The following is a 25,477-nucleotide window of genomic DNA, read 5'->3' as shown; positions in this document are numbered from 1 at the left end:
CCATCTTTTATGTTGTTTAGATAATTTGGTAAAAAAAAAAAATCTTGTTTTTATGCTGTGTCTAGCAGTGTCACCTTGTTCACAATCTCACAAAACAGGTTGTAAAAAAACTTTGTTTTTGAAGGTTCTCTCTACGATATCCAGAGCATCAATATAGCAGCAAACAACTATGTGTTATGTGAAGATATAGAGCAATGTCTACCTGAGCAGAGAATGAAGTCTCTCTCCCTCTGTGTGTGTTGTGATCCGAATTTCTCCGCACTTTATTGACATTGTCGGGCTGGCCGTTTGTGCTTTTAGTGCATGTTCGTGCATGTTCGTGTGCCCCACTGGCTAGCTCACGGCCGCTGCTCTGCACTGTGTTCATACGGCGATTACAGCTGATTACGCTGCCCTGACCGACTGCGCCGTTGCAGAAGTGTAGCTCCCACCCTCCCCCAGGTTAACACTGTTAGCTCTGTCAGCAGTGCGGCCTTTGTTTTTACTGTTAGGGCTGTTAGCACCGTTAGCTATGAAAACCAAAATTTGGTCAATGGTTACCCTGCATCTATGTCTATAAAGTACTGTTGTGATGCTGCTTGTTCACATACCTGATGAAAGTCGTGCAGACTGACAGTGTTATAATTACATTTAAGAGAGATGGTGTGAATGAGTTTTCACTTTTACTACTCATCATGCTGCCCTCAAATGCACCTGTCACAGATTCAGGTGTTCAGAAATATTTCTCACTTGACGCTCAGCAGGTGAAAATTGGTTTCAAATGTAATCAGCCACTTTCAGCACCCACATTCAGTTCATGTCAGAGTGGGCGATCAGTAGCTTTTCCATGCTAGTGTTATCAAACAGCTAACGGTAAGCAAGATGTTTATGTTATTGTTAACTTACAGTAACTGGTAGACTTTTGAGTAATCTTTTTACACAGAATGATTGTCTCATCAGATCATGACTGCTGTGTGCATGGTACTTGGATAGTCAACTGGTAGATGTCTTGGCGTTACCTCAGAGGAAGTCATGTTGTGTCTTGCAAGCAGCTTTATGAAATCTGACTGAAACAACTCTTATGTGTGTTGCTTTCAGGGAGATCAAGGCTGGCATTATGTTTCTCGCCTTTGAACCCGTCACATTAAGGACTTGATGTTTAGAATCAAATATTTATGACTCAGATATTACTAATTCATTATTAATTTTCAGTTTGGCTAATCTCACATGTCAGATATCATTACCAAACTTCAAAGGGTGGTATGGGCAGAGAAGCGGTGCAGGAGCAATGAGGTGGTGCTCGACCCATTTGGGGCTCATATCAACGGACTATTGATTGATGGTGTGCTAGTGGGCAAAATGATCTGTTACATAGTGCTTCATCTTTTTCTCTTATAGATACTGTGTTTAAACGGCTCACATTGCAAACCTATATAGCGAGCTAACATAAACTTTAACTCCCATCGTAAGCACAGCGTGAACGCTGTATCTCTCTCCATATAAAGTATACATTACTGAGCTGCTAGGGTGGTTATGCAAGTCTTTCCACCAGACACACACTCACATTACAGACCTATGCATCCACTATTCTCTCTTAAATCCGTTCTCTGTTGCAATCGGTGTCAGTATGAGCTCACATGACAACATTGGGAGGTCGTGGGTGGGTGGAGCTGTGAAATTCAATAAGCAGCTCAACATGTGATAAATCGATATGCTAACTAAGGCATAGCCACCCCCTCAGTAGTTTTGATCCACATAAGAATGCACCTAATAGACAGAGGCCCCTGACTCACAGCTTTATGGTGAAAACCTTTTTCCTGGAAAAAGTAGCCCCTGAACTCTTTGTGCCGCTGTACTTGTGTGTAGCTCTTTGAGTTTGGTGGTAAGTATAAAATCAAATTCCACTATTTTTGACACAATATCTTGATATAAAAAGGTAACAATATTTTCAGTAAGATACTGGTACTTGTAGAGTCTGCAGTTGGACCTGTCCTGACAAAATACCAGACACTATTCTGTCACCAAGTATTTGCGATCACTCAAGAAAATGAGCACAAATCAACTCCGCTTCAAAACATTTATTTGGCACAACATTTTCAGACATATTGTTTCTTGGATTGATTTTCTAACTGATGGGATTTCCTGCAAGATGATACATAAAAAGTTAATTGTAAATAATTTGTTGTTTTTTTTATTCTCACACTCCTCTAACAACTAGCTAGCTACCGGTACCGGAGGAAGGAAGTGGTAAAGTAGTGAAGTCTGCCTCTTGCTTGGTTTGATTGGTTGCCTGGTCCAAGTGTGACATTTACAAGTGATGCAATGCTGCGCCTGGTGCTGAAAAGTTGAGAATATTTTAACTTATAAGCAAGTTTAAAAAACGGAGGAGGCACGGCAGGTGTGCTGTGCTATAGGAAAACAATGGTTTTGTGGGCGACGTGTTTCTAGTGATGCGTCTCCGTGTGATCGGGGCCTTAGACGAAATAGCATTGGTATGTGGGTATTACATCACAGCTATAAACCAATCAGATGCTTGATTTGAGCCTTATATCACAATATTGTATAATTATTTATCTCCTAGCTTCAACATTAGCTCCTAGCTTCGTGTCAGATAGTAGAGACATTTGTGTATTGACACCATGACCTCTTTTCAGTGTCAGCTCAAGCAAGCCAGGTGCAAACAGATGCACATGTTATTGAGACTCAGTGGACTGCCTTCAGCATCATGCACTTCTTCACGCTGCTTGACTCAAATCGAGAGAGAGACATTGCCAGAGTTCGTTGTAGCTAATATGCTTATTTCTGTCAGCTCAATTGACAACACTCATCCGGCAACCTGACAATGAGTCACAATGAGAAGAAATGTACTGGCATCACCTTTAACTGAGTTCTGTGTTTTTTTTTTTTTTTTTGTGTGTGTGTTGCAGACATGTTTATGTTTGTGTGTATGCTTGTGCATGTTTGCTTGCATGCAGTGTTTGCGCATCTGTCTCCGTGAGCATAACTGTGAGTGGCTGGGCAGGTAATGGCAGGGTGAAATTATGGTAGCGGGCTGTCACACCCACACCTCTCCCTCTGTGTGCCGCGGTGTCAGCCTGTCTCATCAATGTGTTGAGAAGTGTGGCTCACAGTGAGATTTCTGTCTCGGGACGGGCTCGGATAGTGTTGTGTCGTCCACTTTGTTCCAGGTCAGGTGTGTACACAATGCACTGAGTGGGCATGTGCTGTCTTGACACGATTCCTCTCTGTGACTGGGGTGCATTCTGGGTGCTTGCATCTGTTACATGGCAGTGTTACCGCCCTGGACACATGAGGTTTGAGCAGGACACACGTCTGTGAGTCACAGGATGAATCCTAATGTTGTTAGAGCAGTTGGAAGACCTTTCTTCTTGCATCTGACACGGCATCTTGATAAACAAATCACATTTGTGCGATGGCAGCTTTTATGAAACCTTAAACCTAACCTGAAAGCGAAGTCTCTTCTATTTTTACTTAGATCTGTTTTAGCTAGTTAGATATGCCCATCACTTGTCCTCTCAACACATGCGATACCGATTACTGCACATATAATGTTAAATTGAATGTAAAATGTTAGAAACAACTGTCAAATATTTGCTAAAGTTGATCATGATGTTGGTCATTCCAGTTGATCTCATCTGTTAAACAAATGCTATCAACAGCAGAACTTTATTAAAGTGTAGTGCTTAAAATGCACACCAAAATGGGAATATCTATACAAATGATTACGATACAACAGCCTTGCAATAGTTTTACCCATCTTTGGCATATTCAGTTTTTGTTGTTTTGTGTAAGAGAGGTGTTGATTTAACTCTCTTATCATTTTGGCGGCTGTAGTTTGTGTTAGTGTTATTTTAAGGTATTTCTAATATTCTGTTCACTGTGGTAAAATATTGGAGACATAAACGTGAAAGGTCTTATAAGACCAAATTGATCTTTAGCATGTGTTAAGACCGTATGACCTGCACTGTATATTCACTGTATGCTCACACATATGCACACCTAAGATGAGCAGGAGTTTGGTGGTGAACTGGATTTCTAGGGCTGTTGAAGTTAACATGATGATAACGTGTTATCGATAGTAATTTCTTTAACGCAGCTTGCGATTTTTAGGGTGTAGTGGGCTCTGTTTTAAAGCTACAGTTGATATCAAACTTGGATGCTGAATAATGCTCCAAACTTGTGCTAAATTTTGGCGAGGAAATACTGGCATGGCGATTTTCAAAGGTGTCCCTTGACCTCTGACCTCAAGATATGTGAATGAAAATGGGTTCTATGGGTACCCACGAGTCTCCCCTTTACAGACATGCCACCTTTATGATAATCACATGCAGTTTTGGGGCAAGTCATAGTCAAGTCAGCACACTGACACACTGACAGCTGCTGTTGCCTGTTGGGCTTGAGTTTGCCATGTTATGATTTGAGCATATTTGTTATGCTAAATGCAGTACCTGTGAGGGTTTCTGGACAATATTTGTCATTGTTTTGTGTTGTTAATTGATTTCCAGTAATAAATATATACATACATTTGCTTAAAGCAGCATATTTGCCCTCTTCCATGTTGATAAGAGTATTAAATACTTGACGAATCTCCCTTTAAGGTGCATTTTGAACAGATAAAAAATGTGTGATCTATTTTTAATTAATCACAATCAAATATTTTAATCGATTGACAGCCCTCGTTATTTCATCAGAATTTTTTGTACAATAGTACTGTGTCAAATCTCGTATCTGATTGAATAACTTTTACTGGTATCACAGTTTCACTAAAGGTTAAGACTCCAAAACAAATTAGACGAGTATGCTCTGAATTTTTATTGCAATCACTTCAAGCAGCCATGGATGCATTCAGTGGAAAGTCACCAGTTAACAGGGAAACCATTTAACCTGTAACACTGGTACTTGACTCTCTCCTCCATCATTGGTAGCATTCTCCTGCAGTGGTTGACCTGTATTTTGTCTACTGTCAGGCTGGACCAACACATCTTGTTGGTAACATGAATAATGCTTTTAATGGTAAGCCTTAATTAGCTTGCGTATCATCCTCCTGCTATATTGTCTTTTTACCTTTACAGTTACAGTTAGAAGTGGTGCGTTTAAATACAATCTATTATTGCAGATATGGTCCGGTTTTGGTGAAGTTGATAGAAAATTGTAGCAATGCAGCTATCTTTTAATTTCTGACCACATAGAACTTTAATTAATTAATACTTAAATGTAGCGATGAACTCCCGCCATTAGACTTTTAAGTTGAAATTCAGCCTGCCATTAAGAAAGAGGGATCCATATTGGACGTTTGTATTGCAGATTAACCTCAGCTACCTGTGTATGTGTGTGTACAGTGTGTGTGTGTGTGTATGTGTGTGTACTGTGTGTGTGTGTGCCTGTGTCTGAGGTGGTATGTGCTCACCCAGGCTATGTTGGTGATGGCAGGCGTTTTGCATTTTAATGACAAATCAAGTATGCTAACTCGCGTTTTAAAGCGAAAGTGCTCTAAATGTCGCCCGGCTGTCAAAATGAGATGTAAGTAGTCTGATGAAAAGAGAACAAAGAAGACAAAGTAGGGAGGCCTGGTACACTGAGAAATGAAATAAAACCTTGTATGGCCTGTCAGCTGTGTCGTTTTATATTCATATCTAAAGAACATTATAGTATTACTCCGCCGCTCATGCCTCACTCATCTGTCTCTCTTAATTCGTCACAGGCACCGCTCTGTCTTTCAAGTCGCTGTGTGTCAACACGGGAAGGGGCCTGCTAATTGACAAATGAGAGACATCAAGTGCTCCTTTTCTATCCAAGCTAGGTAGACTCTGGTTGTTTGATGGTGAGGGGAGGGGGCGGGGGGGTATGTTATTGGCAGAAGCCCAGTAAGCGGCATTAGACCAGTCCTAGAATGAGAAGTGACAACGGCAAGAGAGCCTGTCATTGTCTTGCCTAAGTGTTCAATCTTCAGAGATGCCGGTATGCAGATAAAGTGTCAGTTAGGAGGAGAGGAGATGAAACATTGGCAGTATGAAGTCCTCAAATCACTTAACTGGGAGCGTAGAGAGTGTGTGTGTCTGGTAATAGTGGTTGTGTACTCTGTGCTGCTGAGGAAATATATTCCATATCCGATCTATCAGGCCTGTTTAGGCCGATATTCTGGGATAACCTGATCTGTGTCTCATAAATTAAGGAAGATGCAGAGATTTAAACCAGAGAGATGAGAGGGACAAGGTCTGGCAGGAAATAAGTTATTCATATTAAGGACATTGATTTTTTTTTCATCATTCTATGGTATTGGGGGGGGGGGGAACCTATCTTTTTAATTTTCACCAGGATGTTTTCTTAAATGATGTACTACTCCTGGGAAAGTGATGGGATGACATAGAGCTCAGGATGTTATGCTTAATGAATAACTTGTCTCTTTCCTCCATCTCTCCAATTTGAGGTTATATCAGTATTTTCTTTTATGCGAAACACTTTTCTCGCTGTTGAAGACAGTTAAAACAGTGCCAACAGAGAGCCTGAGTCCACAGTAAAGAGTAATTTGTTCTATTTATCAAAATCGTATGTGTGGTACGTGATGGCTCAAGTCATTAGAGATTCTACTTTGGACAGTCTCAATTTTAATGTCTTTGGATAGATCTGTAAAAGATTACATTACAGGCATCTGACACAAAACCTCAGTTAAGACAATAATCTTCTAATGTAACGAAAAGCCAGCTAATATCTGTTTTCTCTCTTTGGCAAAAGGCACAACTATTATATGATTGAAAGCTATTAAACAAATTGCAACCAAACCCCAATAATGTGGCCTTTATTATGTCCATTGTTTTGTTTTTGTGTTTTCCGTGTTCAGCAGTGTATTTTCATTCTGAAGCTAAATTTGCTTTAATAAAAAATTGCCTGAAGGCTAGAAGATGTTTGCAGATGAACTGCATATTTTATCCTCCCTAATGGATCTCATTAGATGTGGTACATAATATGCTCTAAGGCCAAGCATTTATTAAGATATAATGTTTTGATTTGTTCCTATACACTTCTTATATACAGTCTATGGATTGAATACATACTGTATACTAAACTACATCCTGGATGGACTGAATTAGATCGACATTCGGTTAAGCCATGCCCATCTTCTCAATGGAAATTAAAGTATTTATATAGGTTTTAAAGGGAAACCAACCCCACTCTCTCATCCAGCATTATTTACCTCGGTGACAGTAAGAACAAAGACAGCTAGATGAACAGTAGGCTAAGTGGAGTAATCGCACAAGCAAGGTCTTCCAGCCTGCTTATTTCTGCAAGATTCACGTGGTTTCACTCTTGGATAAGTCATGTAAGTGAAAATATTTCCTTCTTCTGCCAGGCTTGTTTAAGGAAGTGGCACAATTACCATGACAACATACTATCCAGTGACACTGCGCAACAATCCTTGATGTTGCACACAGCATTGCAGAAGTATACATGTTTGCAACATCAATTCTCTCGAGAGACAGCCGTTGAGAGTGTCAAGCAACCAAGAATAAAAATAAACTAGACTCTCTCGGTCTGTGTTAGTAGATATTTACTTAACTTAACTTTAAGTTGTGGACAAAGCAAGCCATTTGAGGACGTCATCTTGGGCTTTGGGAAACACTGATCAACATTTTCACCCTTTTCCAAACAACTAATCGAGAAAATAATCGACAGATTAATCGACAATGAAAATAATTGTTAGTTTCAGCCTTAATATAGATTCATCTCTCAGAAATGCTCTGATTTCCTAAAGCAGTTGGGCACTGTAGTTTTAAGCAAATGGTACTAAAACAGAAGTAAACTGTGCATTTGTTTGGGAATATTTTCAGCGGCGGATGGTTACACATTTGGAGATCTAGTGTAGGTGGGATTGGATCAGAATAAGCTACCATACTCATGTTAATCACAATGGAGGAACATGTCACCCACTGCTACAATGTGGCTCATTGATGTGTTTTTGATTTGGTTTTGAACAATGGACGTCTACGGCACAGAGGAAAAAGCTACATCAGGCTTTGGCTTCACAGTCAAGCAGCTAGTCTGTCGACTGCACGGTTCCTTTACCCCCAGTATAACATAGTATAAATCTTTATCTCTCTGTTAAAACACAACAAAAGTCCACTGATGGCAGGGGAACCATCTGTTAATCACTGTCAGGAGCTGCCATCAACCTTCTAGGGCGATCCACATCCTCCTCTCTCCTTCAATATAAGGCCATCTTGTGGTTTCGGATTCTGAATGGAATGGAACATCTTTATGTTCCTTTTGTTCACATTATATATACTGGGCAGCGATGCCATTCCTTTTATGACTGCGTCACATTTTTTATTGTATATCCCAAGACGGATGGCGTGCCACTGACACGGAGATTTACAGGCCTTCAGCTTGCAGTGGCAGAGCTTTAGAAGGGTCTGCTGACATCTAGCCAACACTTTGGAGGAGGAGAATAAAAGCTGACATTTTATTGGCTCTAAGAGAGAGAGAGAGAAAGAACAGTTTTTTTTGGGGTAGGGGGGAGGAAGGAAGGGAGAGAGGAAAGAAAGGAGAGGAGATTCTGTTTCTCTACTTTATATTTTTCAGCACTGCCAGCTGTCACGGAGACCTTGCTAAAAAGAGGGGATTTATTGGGTATTATTTAGAAACTTGTCAGTGGTAATGACTGCAGCTATGATTTCAATTATCACCCACTAAATATAGCTTAATTCACTGCCTTGCTGGCCATAATGAGCCGCCCTGACATCATTTTTCAAAAAATTCGATACCATGCTATTTTAATATTTTATGTTGACCACCGATTTAATTTTCCTCCCTGGTGCTTGGCATGTGGCAAGGTCCCACTCCCTCATGTGCAGTTGGATAGTCAGAGCTATTGAGTTCAAAGCTGTCCCAGGGATATATTTTTTCCATTGACAGAAATCCAATTAGTTTTAGTACACAGTCTGGCTGAATAAAAAGGGTCTTAAAATCTACAATATGTTTCCTTAGCGTTTTAGCAGAGTGCAGAGCCAGTGATGGATCTTTATGATTTGACCTGATGGGGCCCGAGTGGACACACTCCCTTTTCTATTTTGGCAAGTGAAAAACAAACCATCCATATGTCTTACTCATTTTGATAGGCGTAGCAGAGTCTTTTGATATCGCGTAAACATCTACTGTACAGCGCACGCACTGGTTAAGATCTTGACTCTTGTACATATTTAAACACTTATTAAATACTTTACAACTGCTACGCATATTCTGCCGAAACACCATGTAAATATGAGAGAGGGGGAAAGAGTCAGATGTATAATTCAGTAGTGACATGTTTAGTAAGTAGACGATTTGGGGAGAGTTAATGTGTACTCAGGTTTTGACATGATGGTTCGCATTTTTAAGCAAGCATTAAAAGGGAGATGATTAGGCCTGGCACTCGGCCGTCAATAACAAGCTCACTGCTTGAAGTTGATGATTTGGGTGAATTCTGATATTGTAAAAGATGCTCCTTTTCTTCAATCCTTTCGCCTGGTTTTAAAGAATGTAATAGAGTGCCTCAGGGATGACGTATTTTTGTAGGCCAACCAGGAAGTTAGCATCTCCCTGGGTTCCCTCGACAAAAAGCCAATGGGATTTTTCCATTGGCTTTTGGATAATTGCACAAAATAAACTCTGTGGCAAACAAATGTTGATGATACTTACACGTTTTGTTCAGCAAGATAATCTTCACAAATAAACGCAACTTCTATGATTTTTGAATTGTGAATACAATCGCCAGAAGTAAAAAGCTAACGATAGGCTATAAATGAACTACACCACCGTCGCATGAGCACAAGTAAACGCAGTGAGGCTGTATAGGCGGACGAGTCGGTGTGATGATGTTTAGTAGTCTAATTTATTACATGGCTTTGTTGAATAGTCGATTCTGATTGGTCAATCACAGCGTTCTGTGGTTTGTTATTTCTTTATAACAGACCGTTGCTATGAATAACAGACCGTTGCTATGGGCGCAGTTCTGATCTCGGACTCTGGCGGACCGTTTTTGTGTCAAATTATTGATTTCTAAAGTAAGTAGCCATGTAATAAGCGGGATAATGTACAGCTAGCATGTAATTTTTTTTAAATAAACCCCTTTGCATTGTACTCCGCTCTGCGTCGGGGAGTGGCATCGCCCTGTTGGGGTTTATTTCACAACAATGTCCGGCTCACTGTACATTATCCCTTACTTAGCCACTGCCTTTTTATGATACAAGGCTTCAAAATTCGCAAGTGGGATATTTACTGACATATTTTATATCGTAAAAAAAAACGTCAAAATCTCTTAAGCTTGTGTTAACCATAGACCTTACTTCAGGCATCTAACTAAAAACCCATTCAGAAAAAACATTGAATCCAGACAAGGGAATCGAAAGTGCTAAAATGCTAACTCATTTTCTGTAGCTCTCAATATATATATATATATATGCAAAGTCATTCAGGATACCTGCCAGCGATTAGGACCCCTCCGTATGAGCATTTTCTCATTTAAAAAAAGGAAAGAGGGCGCCAACTTATGTTTGAGATACAACCTGTGTCTCTTTTAGCCCATAACTCAAGCACTGTTTATGTTCACCCCATCACACTTAGCCATCTCCCAGATTGATGATGTAAGCAACTGGAAGGCATGGAACATATTAGAACAGAGCATGGAGAGGGGCAGCCATACTTCTACTTCCCTTGGCTGGGTCCCAAATGGGAAAAAAAAGGGGGGAAAAAAGGTTTTGGAGCCTGTTTTTGGACAAGGAACAAAGGAGCTTCCTTTGGTATGGTCCAGGCAGTTTTGGTCGCTTCATGGCTTTCAATCTCTCCCAGTCTTTTCTAGAAGGCCCAGGGGTGAAAAGTGAAGACAGATACACGGGTGTATTCATGCCAAGATTTTAGAGGATGATTGCAGTTCTTGCCATGTTTTAAATTTTAGGGGATGATTTTTTAAGAGGCCTGCATGATAAATGTTGTCAGTTGATGAATAAATCCTATGACCATAAAATGCAGTTGGAAGCTGCTATTAGAGATAGCAGCTCTTGGAGGCCTCGTGATTATTAAAAGAATTTGCCGTTACATCTCGGTGTGGACGAGAGGGACTAATGTAATAATTTTTAACCTCTATGATTTGAGTCAGGTTTAATTATAGTTTGCCACTCTTGAAGTGATAAACTACAGTACACGCAGGCCATCTTATTTGCTTGCTCTGCAATTTCAGGCCCCTAACAGCCTTCGTGGGTGAGTCTACGTTTTTTTTTTCTGCACTCCCGTAGAATGCTTAAACCGTCTCTAGCCCTGGACAGCTGTGCCACATTCTCAGCACAGCTGTAACCCATTTCCTGTTTCCATTTCAGATAAACTTACTCACATCTTTCACAGCTTTCACTTATAAAAACCACCGACTGTCCTTCCAAGCCCGCCATCCCGAGAACTTGATATCGGTCAGACAGTAAGATTTGTGGGAGATAACGGCCCCTCGTGCTCTCACCCGGGCTGCACTCTTGTTCTCCCCTTTTCCTCTATTATTTTAACTTGTTTATAGTCTACATTTGCGCGTTCCATTTGCGAAGCTTGAAGAATAAGTTTAGAAAACTGTAGTTGGGAATGAGCTCAGAAATCAAGGGTGAGTTATGCTTTTTTTTGAGGCTACATCTGACATCCATCAGCATGGAAATATGTTTTAATGGTCAGGCAGGCTGCAAGACATCAGTAAGCTGTTGCCTCACTTTTCCACCCAGGGACATATTGAGATAAGAAACAGTGACGGCATGTTTCATGTCCATGCTGCTGACACGTCTGTGCTGGAAAACTACAAGGAACAACCCTTCCATTTTTGGGCCAGCAGTCTGTGTAGTACAGTACTGTTTTCCCTCATAAAACACTGTCTATCCATTAGGATAAATGCATTGACTCAAATCCTATGATTCCACTGTGAGCCGCTGACTGCACCATTAGCTGACAGTATGATTATGTGAACAACAGAGCCAACAGTCTTCTGATCTTCTCTGCCTGTCCAGACATTTGGTGATGTTTAAGAGTTACTCCCCAGTGATAATGGTGAGATAGCTTTTGCACCGTGGGCACTGTAGAGTTTCTTTATTTTCTCCCTCTGTCTGGATCTCGGGCCCCTGGGTGCTCCAAAGCTCAGAACATGTCTGTACTCAGATGTTTCAAAACAGCAGAGGAAGAGGAGGAGGAGGAAGAAGAAGGGATAAAGGGAAAGACGAGGGGAAATGGGAGGAGGGCAAGGAATCCTCATAGGGACGAAGTGTACATGTACAAGCAGACCAGCCAGAGAGGCCCAACAGGGTCTGTAGACTTGTGATCTGAGGGCCGTTTGTGTGTCAGTCAGATCAAAGTGTTGTGAAGGGAAGGAGAAATCCCTTTACCTTCTCTGACTATGGCAACCCTTATTGGCAGCTAGGTAAAAGGAAGGGGGATGATAACAGCGAGATGCTTCAACTCGTGATGCTTTTCATTGTTTTTGTTTCACTTCAAGTAAAACGCACATCCGTCCTCAGACATTTTTATTCATGCAGCTTTAGGCTTGTTGTTTTTGGTAGTATTAAATGTATCCATATATATATATATATATATATATACATATATATATATATATATAGGCATTTTAATGTCAATAAATAGTACCAAATTAATTCCAAGGCATAATACATACTAACTGTAAACAAACAAGACCGAGAAAACTGCTGCGTTGCACAAAGGAAAATTGCTTTAGTATATTTAAAAAGAAGACAGCTACTGTTTTCATAGTTTGGTTGGTTTAGTTGATTGTAAATCATTCCTTTTTGTTAAAGGAGATACAGGTGAAAGGATGCCACAATGGTGAACTTGAGGAGGTGTCAGTTGAGATATGAGAGCAAGAGATTTAGGGGTTGGCCTACATTTTGAGAAAACCATATCAGTGAAATGAGATGTAGCATCTGTTGTTGTTGTCACAGATACTTTTGTTTTCTAAATTTGAGCTCCTTTAACTTTAACCTATGGATTTATCCCAGCTGTGATAACACAGCTTGAGCACTTTTCTTTTTGAAGCTCACTATGCTAACATGTAAACATGTAAACCCTTAATTTCGTGCATATTCCCGGGGACAAAGAGCCGATAGTGTTGCGTTATATATTCGAGAGAGAACTCCCCCCCCCCCTCTACCTTGACTTTGTGTATGGAGCCTCCATGCAAAACGGTGATGTGCATCCCAGCATGATCCCAACGGCCACTATCAGAACCCAGTTCCACTGATAACGATAGTTTGTAAAACATCCTATCAACGCAGATTAATTCGCCAAATCGATTAATTGGTCTGCCTCTAGAAGCCACAAATTATCTGATGATTATGCAGTTGATGACTTTTTTAATATTTTGGATAGATAAAAGCCCTGATTTAGTAGCAGTAGTGGTGCAATGTCTTCATTATAATTTTTTCTCAGGTGTATTGGCGCACTTATGACATATGACCTATTAATTTGGATGTTTTCTTATTCAGCACTTCTTATATCATAATACCAATGTAACTTCCACGTACCTTTTTCCTCTCTACATATTACAGTATATTGTATGAACAAATATCTATTAATGAGTAGGTGAAAGTGTTGATACATAATCATCTTTGAGTTGGGGCATTTTTTTAATGGCCTAGTGGCAACAGCTGGCTTTGTTTGCAGTTAGATCATCCAGCCTGTTGTGCCCACAGAGCCTGACCAGGAACAGCACGGTTGCTGTCTTTTGCCGACATTTATGGCTATTCTTGAGTACATACTGTATGTATATGACCTTTTGTTGTGATTTCAGAATGATGTGAGTGTGCATTTTGAGTGCGTTCTTGTCAGCTTCATCTCATCAGCTAAACACCACCCTATCGATTTTAATTGGCTACTGATGAGGCCAAGCGACAATTTAAGTCATTAAACCAAGCCTATAGGTTAAATACTTTTAATTAACACTACATATTAATCTGTAGGATATTATATTATAAATGTGTAGTGGTGGCCATGTGGGGCCACAACAAGTCAGGGGTGCAACTACAATGGTAACCATCAGAACCAAGTTGAATATACAGTAGTAGGCCTATAAATACACACAGCTGTTCCTTTCACGGAGTGCCAGACAGTCCGTCACTCATACTCACACCCCCCCCTCACGTTGGGAACGTGTAGTGAGTGTATCCTTCCATGGGCCCGGCTGTTTAAATTAATTATTAGTTTTATAGCGAACCCCGAGGCCTTGCACAGGCAGCTAATCCCTGTAGAGGGCTAATCCGACCCTGCGTTACAGAAAATCAATGCTGGTCTTTGGTGTTGGCATGCCATCAGGGCACGGGGACACATGTCAGACAGGCCTCCTGATTTTTTCATGAGGTGTGTTTTTGAAGTGGTAGAGCCAGTGGAGGATGCTCGAGGTACCTAGAATTGAAAAGAATATCCGGAAGCGGAAAAAAAAAGAGAGGCTTGCATGACCAAATTTCTCATGGGGTGTTGGTGATGCAAGTGTGTGGTTTTTGTGCATTATTTTAACTGAAAACAGATGAGATCTATGAGAGAATTTGCTGTCACAAATGTGAGTAGTGTGAATTTATATTAACCATATGCATAAAGAAAGCTTAGAATTATAATATTTTTCATTCAAATAATGATAATAAAAAATACTATAACTGAATGTTGTATATTTTACAAAGCATAATAACTACGGGAGGGCGATATATGGAATATGATCAATGTATTGTGGTTTGTTCTACGTGGGATGTAGTAAATGACTATATAGCAAACATTGAGTACAAATGTTAATTGTCATGTAATTTTTTTAAGCCACCGGCAAGAGACTCGCTTTGGCTTTTCACTTCTCCCGCGACACACTCTCCTGGGCAAGTGTGTGTGGCGTATGAGCATGGATGAGCATATAAGGCGTGTGTCATTGTGTCTTGAGGGAAGCAGGGAACCGGGAAAGATCCTGGAGAGAGCGAAAGAAGTGAAGCGCCAAAGCGACTTTATAACGTGTTGAGGTCAAAAGTCAAAACTAGCCCGCACATTGTTTTGTGGTACGTGTATATACTGGGCATTACAGTAAGTGCGTGTAAACACTGGCTTCAAAATAAAAGCGACCAAGAACTGACTTCAAAATAAAAGTGATCTTTTGGTGAATGTGATAAATTCTGTAAGTCAGTCAGCCAATCAGTCTGACAAAACAAAATGAATAAATATTAAAAAAATAATAAAATTAATGGTAATTTAAGAAAGATACCACCTGCAAACTGTATTTTGTAGAAAAGAATATTTGAGTAATTAGTCAAACTTACTAAGAATACATTTCCAAAGACCAATCTGACTTCATTATGACACTACACCACCTCGGTGTTCAGATTATTTTGCTAGAATGATCATGATGCTGGTATAAGGCCGACCTGAATGCTTCGAATGTTATTGTTTATATATGTAAGTAAGTATGTAATAATAACGTATAAATCCCATGAAATAAGGAATAATCCCACAACATAATTCATTATTCGTATTCAGAGGTGCGTGTGTGTACAGTGGAACAGTGGAAATGGACACAGACAGACAGAAGAACATGTCTGCCTGCTGCGCCGTGTCGTGAACCGAAGCTTCAAACACTTTCGAATATTACTCACCGAAAGCCAAAAAATGGTTTTCGGGACAGCCCTATGCTGGTATGATCATATGAATCAAAGAGTTGAATCAAACAGTTATGTAATTTTAGAGAAAATATGAAAATATCGAGACATATATTGTATATCGTGGTATAGCATAAAAGATAGAGAGAAGAGATATTATTTATAAGCCATATCACCAAGCCCTAATAATAACTAAAATATACTGTGTCTCTATATCATGCAGTGGTCATATCTGTTGATAATCATCTGTATGTTGGATAGTCTGTTATATTAGAACCATCACTGACCTTCTGGCAAACCCCCTGATGATGGATGTGTGTGGTAGATGAGTGTCCTGCAGACATCAGGGATTTGAAGGGATTTTGTTTGCAGTGACTGACTGCAGATCAAGTAGTTTGAGTTATGTCACGCTTGCTATTTTCTCTGGTTTGATGGCTGAGGATCGGTGCCAGTCGACTCTCGCTGTAAACATCAGGCTATGCTGTTAGCCTGATAATTTGATGAAAGGGAGGGATTGGAACAGTCATTCTGAAAATGTCAATTTGTCTCCTTTTAGTAATAAATCTTTTTTCATGACCCAAAGATGAGAACATCCTATTTTGTCTTGGCAATGATACAGACGGTCTGTGTTTTGAGATCACTTTAATATCTTGTCAGATTCGATCCATTGTCAAAATTGAAACCGCCATCAATTTTCTTTTACTTTGTCAGGGTTTAATACCATGCTGAGAAAATATGAATATTTCTCATTCCTCAGTCTCATTTCATATTCTCAACTGTCTGTCAGTAATTGGAGGAGAGAGCGAGCGAGAGAGAGATGATCTGACCCAGTCCCCTACTTTTTTGCACCTCTCATTCTGCCTATTAGTTTTGGATTACCAGCTTTCTCTCTCTCTCACCGAGACTGGCAGCTGAAGATAATAGCTTTCATAATGTGTGGAGTCTCATTCCAAGCTCTCCTGTGTTTCTCTTTATGAGAGAACAAAAAAGTGTCGAGCCCAGTCAGTCTATTCATTTCCTCTATTGGGAGATTAATGAGAGGAACAGTGCTGTCTCAAGCCTTTTGTGACAGGCTTCAAAGTCCCTGTTCAGGAGGACTCGTGTCTGTTCGTCTGTACGGTTCACACAGGCAGGCAGTCATTTACGCTGTGACAGTTCATTAGGGAAGCTAGCACATGATCAAAACTATATGCTACAATTATCTCAACATTCGTTGCCCATTTCGTTTAACACTGATGAAGTGATCAGATATGATACTGCGGATAAAAGGTCATTCAGGACTTTGTGGGATTTAAATCACTCAACAAGTGATTTAGTGTTTACAACAGCTGACCGAAATGTTAAATACTGTTTGATGTGTTTTGACTTTATGAAGTGAAACCTTTGTGGACTGACTGAGGAAATGACGTAGATAGAATAATCTTGTGTCTAGTCATGAGACCTGCGGGTCAGCTTCCCCTTCCTATCTAGAGCACAAGGAAACAGTCATAGTCAGGAGAATTTAATATCCTGACTGCTGTCTAATGCTGTCAAAAATGACATCTGAATATTCGGTCTGAAATACCACTTTGGTCCAAAGTATTCGAATATCTATTATTGTGCGATATGTCCGTGACACTGTGTCCTAACTGGCCGGGAGCGACGCAGCACTGAGCAGCTCTGAACTTTTGTTGTGTGTGGCTGATTCGTGAAGTTGAATTGAGGAGTTATCTATATGACACCTACTCATTTCACTATAACAACCTAAATAACGTGGCAGCTGGATCGCCAGGAGATCGCCTGAAAATTTCCTACTTGCTGTTGGCTATATTGTATGTCATTTCCAGTAAATATCACAATATAAAGCGTGTGTTTTCTGTTTAAAAAGAACACACGTCGGAAGTTAGCAAGTACTACTCACCCATCTTTTAAGTGTTTGCATGTCCATTCTGATCTGGAGCGCACAGCTGAAAGGAGCATTACATGACGTAATGTAACGCTCGTTGCTACGTGATTAATCGCGATTAAATCTTTTAATCGATTGACAGCCCTAATAGAGACCAGAAATAGTTTGTATGGAGAAGTAGCAGTGACATCAAACCCAGAATATAATGATTTAAATTACATTGATTAATTGTTTATCCTATTTGTCATATTCATGTTGTACACATTTATGCTACATACTGTTTCACATAGGGGCTATGAGGCTGTGTTATGGAGAAAAAAAAAAGTGATATATAATATCTGTCCTGGAAAAAAAATGAGAGTGAAGATGAATAATGCAACCTCAGCAGGACCTCTATATACTGTGTGTATCATGAAGCCCCATAACTATAAATTTCACTACATATGAAATCTTGGAATTGAACAGAATTCTGAGTTCTGCAGCCGTTCCTCTGCTGCTACAACTCCATGCAGTCTATTAAATACCAGTTAAATCTCTCTTGTGACACTAAGAACGGTGCCAATTTCTTCTTATCATATGACTGACACAGCAAACAAAGTCAAACAATCATCATAACTGTCATAGATTTTCCCCTGACATTTTGTAGGCTGACTAAGGATTACATATCCAGATATTAACACCGTACAGTTCTGCCATTTATTCTCATAATTAATTTGCTCCTTCTCAGCTGATCATGTAGGTTGTCAGACTTGTTGTAACGGACATTCTCACTTCATGTCCGGACCTCCTCCACAATGACACAATTGAGAGTAGAAGGGTCATTGAAATGTTTGCTGTGGTAATTTGACTAGTATAAAAGAAAACGGCGATTGTTGTTAGTTGTCATAGTGACAACAGAACCCACGTCAGTGGGGCCGTAAAGTGTGTGGTCGCAGCTCGCCATTTACATTGTCTATGTGCCTCCTAACGTTACTACCCACTGCTCTTTTAGTCGTCGTTACTGCAAAACCTCACCTCAGTGAGTCTGCGACTTGCCGCAAATGTGTTTAGTTTATGAGGAAGTCAGCCCGCTACAACGGTCGCTATGGCACTGATACACTTAAAAATGGCCGCCACTGTTACCATCCAGCTACGTTGATTTGAATGGGAATGTCAGTCTACTCCTATATTCTATTTCTATGATTGAGACAGATCTGGATGTGAATGTTTGCAGAAATGGTCAAACGCCACATTTTCATCAAGCTTACAACGGTGTGTTCATTTTCCAGGCACAGCGTCATGTCTTTTGATGATTGTTCCTGGCTTATGCTCATCAGAACAAAAACAAAATCCCAACCTATGACAGATGTAATGTATCACTCAAAATAATAACCTTTTAAATTTACATTTGCCGTAACCAAATTCACCAAATTCACTGTCACCAATCTCCCAATGGAAAGCTTACATTTTTACATGTTTTATGACTACACAAACCTCAGAAGAACGTAAAAGAAGAATTTCTGGAAAACTTTTCTTTGCTGTACACAGGCAGCGGAGTGGTGTATTTGCTTTACATGGCTTTGATTAAAGGTTTTGAGAGAGAGGAGACATTTCTTTCGCTTTATGACTCTCTTTGCCAGCTTGGCAGACGCAATAGCATTTAAATGCCCATTAACAACCTTTTAACTGTCAAGACCTTTTGAAATATGGATATTTGCTTTCCTCACCGCTTCAGAGCCACCAAAATTACTTTTAATAGCACAAGTGTTGGTATTAATATGTTCCTTCATGAGCAGCAGGCTCGCCGCATGTCATCCTAGTGCAAAAGAGTTTGCCAATGATGTCTGATTAGGAACGCAAGGGGAGATTAATAGATGTTTCTTCCCCTCATTTGTTATCACTCTTTTCGAGCATTGACTGACTACAGCGTGTGATAAATAGAGGGAAGCCTCTGCATTTCCTGAGTGTGACACTATCTATCTACTCGTCAGCCCGGCTCCGTGTTGATGCGATGTCGGCGCTGACAGCACATCCAAAGTCAGCAGCCTAGTCCTGTGCAGTTTCAGCAGCAGAGGAGAAGGTGTTTGGGATCTGCATTTTAATCCTGGCCTGTTTAATGTTTGCCCCCTGACAATCTGGGCCAGACATCATTTTAATGGTATGTACAGTGATAAAGCCAATAAAATGTCAGAATGATTGATAATCTGAGCATTATAGCAATATGACTTTCCAGTTCTCCTCTGCGCTCCAATGATGGTTTCCAAATTGAATTCTTTGTGTGCGTGCGCGCGTATGCATGCACGCACGCTCACATGACATGCAGGCGTGCGCCTTTGCTAAACCTTAGGTGAGAAGAAAACAGAGGAAATCTAGTTAGTTTCGAGTGAATCAGTTTTTAGTGCTTACGCAATACATTATTTCCAAAATAGCAAACCGTATCGGCTGAATAGATTATCTCGGAATTTTTTGGTCTGCTTACTGTGTTTGTCTGGAAAATATGGATTGGAGTGGGAACAATTATAAAGAAGATTACCATATTTCCTCCGTTAAATAAATGATATGAAATCTTGCTTTCCTCTGGGTGTCAGAAGCTCTGAATGTATGAGCTCAGCCAGGCCTCCGAGGCCGGTGTGTGTTTCATATCAATGCTGGCTTATTTTCGTCTACCGGGGATTGATGGGCGGTGGACATCTCTTGACTTATGAACTCGTCCAAACACAGGTGGACATTGACATGCCGCAGATACCGGTGAAGCAATCAAATGTTATTGTTACATTTCGTCATTAGGCCTTCGTCTTGATTGTTCCAAATTTGACATTCCCTCACTGTAGTATTTCTAATATAACAGTAAATTTCCCTATGGTGCTATTTCTATCCATTTAAACATCAACCTGTCTGTTCATTTAGAGCTGCCCTTTAAAGCTGTAGGCTCACCTCCAGTCTCATGGATGAGATCAAATAGCTCCGGTTCATTGATTTATTGCTTGCTATTTGCAAACCAATAGCAATTGGTTTGAGATTGACAACACATGTAGGCCTGTAATGCAGTCAGTGTCTCTATGGACCTATGAAACGGCTCCTTTTATCTTCAGCAAAGTCAGAGCAGTCCTGCCTCTGACTGGCAGTCATAGAAAGCTCTTTGTTTTATGTAAATGGTGATTGATGACATGTCTGGCGCAGCCTGCAGTTTTTGACAAAAAGTATTGATGGCTGCTCTCAGTAAAGTGTTAGTCCAGGTGACAGAGCAATCCATTTTAAGATGAATGAGCGAGAGTGAGTGAGGGAGTGAAAGAGGGAGCGAGAGAGGCAGAAGAGAGAGAGAGACTGAAACAAGAAAGTCATCAGCACCTTCAGGAACGAGTTACATTTGCAACCCTAGTTCCATGATCACAAGCTTTCAAGTGGAATAAACACACACAGACGCACATACACACATACACACACACACACACACACACACACACACACACTCTCTCTCTATTGTTAATGTGGGTCATGTGACAATTTTAGCACCATACCAAGTGCTGTACATGAACCGAATACGTTGAGCGTTTCATTTTGTAGTTGGCCATTTTTTTAGAATATGCTCCCAATATGCATTATCATTTCCTGCTGCTTGATTCCCTCAGTCATCCACAATCCTTTTTGCGTTCTAATAGTGAGACTGTGGAGGTCCACGTATTGGTCATAACAGAGAGTCTGTCCTCATTCAGTACAACACCTACTGTAGAAGATCAGAGAAGGAGTTGAGGTACAGTAAATGGGATGTAATACGTAGGGAACCAATTGGGGACAAAAAAATGCGGCCGTGTCTAGAAGGTAACCCGCAAATTACGAAAATGTGCAAAAACTGTTGTGAGACTCGCTGACTGAAGACCTATCCTAACCTTAACCATCTGAGGTCAATGCCTAACCTTAACCATTCGAGGTCAATGCCTAACCTTAACCATTCGAGGTCAATGCCTAACCTTAACCATTCGAGGTCAATGCCTAACCTTAACCATTCGAGATCAATGCCTAACCTTAACCATTCGAGGTCAATGGCTAACCTTAACCATTCGAGGTCAATGGCTAACCTTAACCATTCGAGGTCAATGCCTAACCTTAACCATTCGAGGTCAATGCCTAACCTTAACCATTCGAGGTCAATGCCTAACCTTAACTATCTGAGGTCAAAGCCTAACCTTAACTATTCAAGGTCAATGCCTAACCTTAACCATTCGAGGTCAATGCCTAACCTTAACTATTCAAGGTCAATGCCTAACCTTAACCATTCGAGGTCAATGCCTAACCTTAACTATTCAAGGTCAATGCCTAACCTTAACCACCTTGCTAGAGTTTCACAATTCATCATACCTTCTTGCCATGACCAAAAAAATGCAAGTTTGCAGTAAAATTGTCCCAGTGGCCAACCATGGTACTGCAATAAAAAAATCCTAAAAATATGTTTCTATCACGTTATAGTCTTCCTGCATTTTGCAGGGAAAACAATGTATTCAGATCATGAATCATCTCCAAGATTAAAACATTGAGATTTGGCCATACCGCCCAGCCCTAGTATGTTATAATGCAGTTAATACACTTAAACTAAGGATGCACCGATCCAACTTTTTCAGTCCCAATAGCGATGGGTATCGGATTTATACCCAAAGGCCAGGTATCACTATTTTAGTGTTTAATTAATAAGCTGTATGCGTCACTGCAGTGACTGTGGTAATTTTTTTATTTGTAAGACAACATTAGGCTTGACTTAAGCATTGCATTCCTAACTTCCTAAAACAAAATGTAACTATAAATACATAGATATAAATGTATTGTATTGTTATTTATTATTAAAAATAATAAATCTAAATAATATCAACAGGAATTACAAATCTAAACCTTTTTAATACAGCAACAAATTGGCCAAAATGTAGGGATTAAAATTCCAGTATATAATGTATATAGTATATATGTATAGATTTGAATTGAATAGATTGGCTCCATTGTCACAGATACCCGATCCAGAGTCTGTATCGGCCCCATATCAGTATTGTGCATCACTAACTTGAAGTATTTTTACAGAAGTGTACGTTGTATTTCTGCTAAAGCAAATGCTACGACTGATTTTTAGGTTTTTAAAAATAAAGAATACAGGTTGGTTTGGATGTATATACTAAAAGATAAATCAACACTCTATTCTTGTACTTCCATGCATTCCTGGCATTCCCAATACTGATGCTTTTATGTTGATAACTTAAATAGGCCCCTAAAAATGTACTCCATGAATGTAGTCAGTAAATGGAAAAGCTCTCATGCCATGTCAAAATTCACCTGTCTGTCAGTTAAGACTAATTTAGTGCCTGTTGGACTCGGAGCATTTACAGCCACTGGATTTGTTTGAGTTGGATAATGGGTCCATGATCCAAAGGGGCAAATCCATCCCCTGTACTCCATCTCCTGTCTGACTTCGGGATGATGAATGTGAATTTACATTTGCTCTATATGCTTTTACACTCCGCGGTAATGTAATTTCTCTAATGGAGCCGCTATCAATGGGAAGTTTACTTTTGGATCTACCGTGTGCGGGGAAGGAATGTTCAAAGGATGAGCCAGCCGGAAACCGCGGATAGCAGACCGGTCTGATGAAAACAATACGTCTGCACATGTGAAGAAAATCTATAACAAAAAGTACTCCAAAAATGGACCTCGTGCTGATGTGTGTCTGACAGAACCAGATTTAAGAGATGCTTCAAGGGGACCTTAACCCATGAAATCACGCTGTCCTGCATCCAGAGCCCCACCCTCTAACTGCTGTATAAATAGATTCTCGTGACAGGGTAATTCATCTCTGGCCATGAAAACATCAGCTTTAAAAGACAGCTCGCTGAGACCCCGCGCTTGTTAGGGGCCAGATCAGCAGCCCAGATGCCTGGGATGTAAACTCATGAAGAGAAGATTAATTTATCTGTCATCCCTGACTTTGACAGTTGTTGTAAATTTGACTCTGGCCTCTGCACACGGAAGGGAAGGGAGGGGTGGAGGGGTAGGGGGGGAGAAAGGAGAGACGAGTAAAGATATGGAGAGGAGTGTGTAGAGGGAGCACGGCATTAACAACGGAGGGGTAAGGTAGGGGTGAGCATGTGTCAAAGATTTCAAACATACAGTATTGACAAGAGAACTCACTCGCTGCTGGTGTGCACCTGGACTGCATCTACAGCCCACCTCTCCAGATGATGTGTTTGAAAACCTATTGTTAGGAGAATATTTGGCAGTGATTTTAGCCAACCCTCTCTGCCCCTTTCATCACAAAGCACCCCTTCCTCCTCACCAATTTTTTTCCCTCTACTGTTCATTTCAAGATGGTGGCCACATAAGGCATGCTGGAAAATGAGTAGTGGTGGTGTCAGGGAAGCCATTTGGGGTCTGATTGATGGTAGCAGGCGAACCACAGCGGCCATGTTCTCTGATCTCCCTATGTGCGAGCCGTGCCTGGCGCTCTCTGAGAAACAGGAGAAGTTTTTTTTAAAAGTTAATGCCGCTGCCAGACACATTGCATTATATTCCTCATCGTGTCAGTGTTTCAGAAAATAGATGATACATTGGGATGCATGAAATGTTTATCGTGTGACAAGATGAGCTGGCTTTGGAAGAAAAATATAGAAAAGAAATATTCATGCCATCATGAAAATCTTGGTTACAGTGGCACAGATATTGTACTGTATATCTAGTATTTATTTTTGACTTGAATTAATAATTGTAATCGTAATTCAGTTGGCATACATGGATGAATAAGTATTGGGTTTTATTTTCATGTCGGGGTTTGTAGAAGCTGAGTGACTTAGAGGATACAGCCCAAATCACGTAATTGTATGTTTCGCACATCATGCAGTTCCACTGAATATCAACTGATTAAAATGTTTTGTGTCAAACCACTTTTTTTGTGCAGATCTTCATGCGAGTAAAACTGGTCCTTTTTGAGGGGATTTTGAAGCCTCGAGTTTGGCATTTTGTTCGTTGCCATCTTTGCTTTTTGCAACCAGAAGTGACACAAGAGGGTGGAGCTACAACCGAATGCTGATTACATTATATATTTTTAGGCGACCAAAATGTTACAATTAATGAAAGCGCGGACAACACCAAGACTGGACAACGCTGTGGTAGCGACCTGTCAATCACAAGGTAGCCACGCCCTAAAGCATCCCCTGCTTTATGGTCTATTTGACTCTAAATGGGACCATAATTTACAAAATGAACATCATGCTGTATTAAAGAAGACTTTGAGACTAGCGATTGAGATCATAAACTCATGTTTACAATGTTTACTGAGGTAATAAATCAAGTGAGAAGTAATTTTCTCATAGACTTCTATACAATCTGCATTCTTTTTGCAACCAGAGGAGTCGCCCCCTGCTGACTACTAGAAAGACTGTTTGGCACTTCCGCATCAGCTTCACTTTTCAGAACTGGAAGTTGCTGCCTGATTTATAGAACTACAGATGTGGATGGGGTACTTTCAATAAAGAGCCCCCCCCCCCCCCCCCCCGGGATTTGGGTCTAAAAATCACCATGTCCTCTCTTGGCTTCATTTGACCCTTCTCTCTTTCCGTAGATGAATATCACTGTATTTCCAGAAACCGTCCTTTCATGTATTTATTCTAAGCATTTGAGGAGCCTTCACTTTTAAATAGTCCATCTCTTGATTGGATTTGTTGTGTGTCTGATTACCACAGGCTTATATACGGAGTCTAGCGTTAAATCAAATCAGTTAAATTTGGTTATAGGTTATCAACACCTCCTTATATGTCTGATTGGACCTAGGGGAAGTGACAAATTTAGCTCGGGAGATCTTGTGCTTATATTGTGGATTAGCATGCTAATAGGCTTTCGCCCTGATTTGACAGACCTTGCTTTTCCCCCCGGAGAGGGACGGCCTCGAGCCAGGGAGAGGGGTTCTGTATGGGGGTAAGCAGGGAAAAGGAGGGGGCGATGGAAGAGA

At 40.5% G+C, this 25,477-nt stretch overlaps 1 protein-coding gene across 10 annotated transcripts in view; it reads left to right on the top strand.

Moving 5' to 3' along the window:
* lrmda (leucine rich melanocyte differentiation associated) overlaps positions 1 to 25,477 on the top strand; it is a 346,704-nt gene that overhangs the window by 84,043 nt on the left and 237,184 nt on the right. The gene's annotated exons all lie outside the window — the stretch shown is intronic.

The sequence above is a fragment of the Sebastes fasciatus genome, chromosome 9, assembly GCF_043250625.1.
Source record: "Sebastes fasciatus isolate fSebFas1 chromosome 9, fSebFas1.pri, whole genome shotgun sequence".
NCBI classification, from domain to species: domain Eukaryota; kingdom Metazoa; phylum Chordata; class Actinopteri; order Perciformes; family Sebastidae; genus Sebastes; species Sebastes fasciatus.
This window is presented reverse-complemented; position numbering and strand designations above follow the sequence as displayed.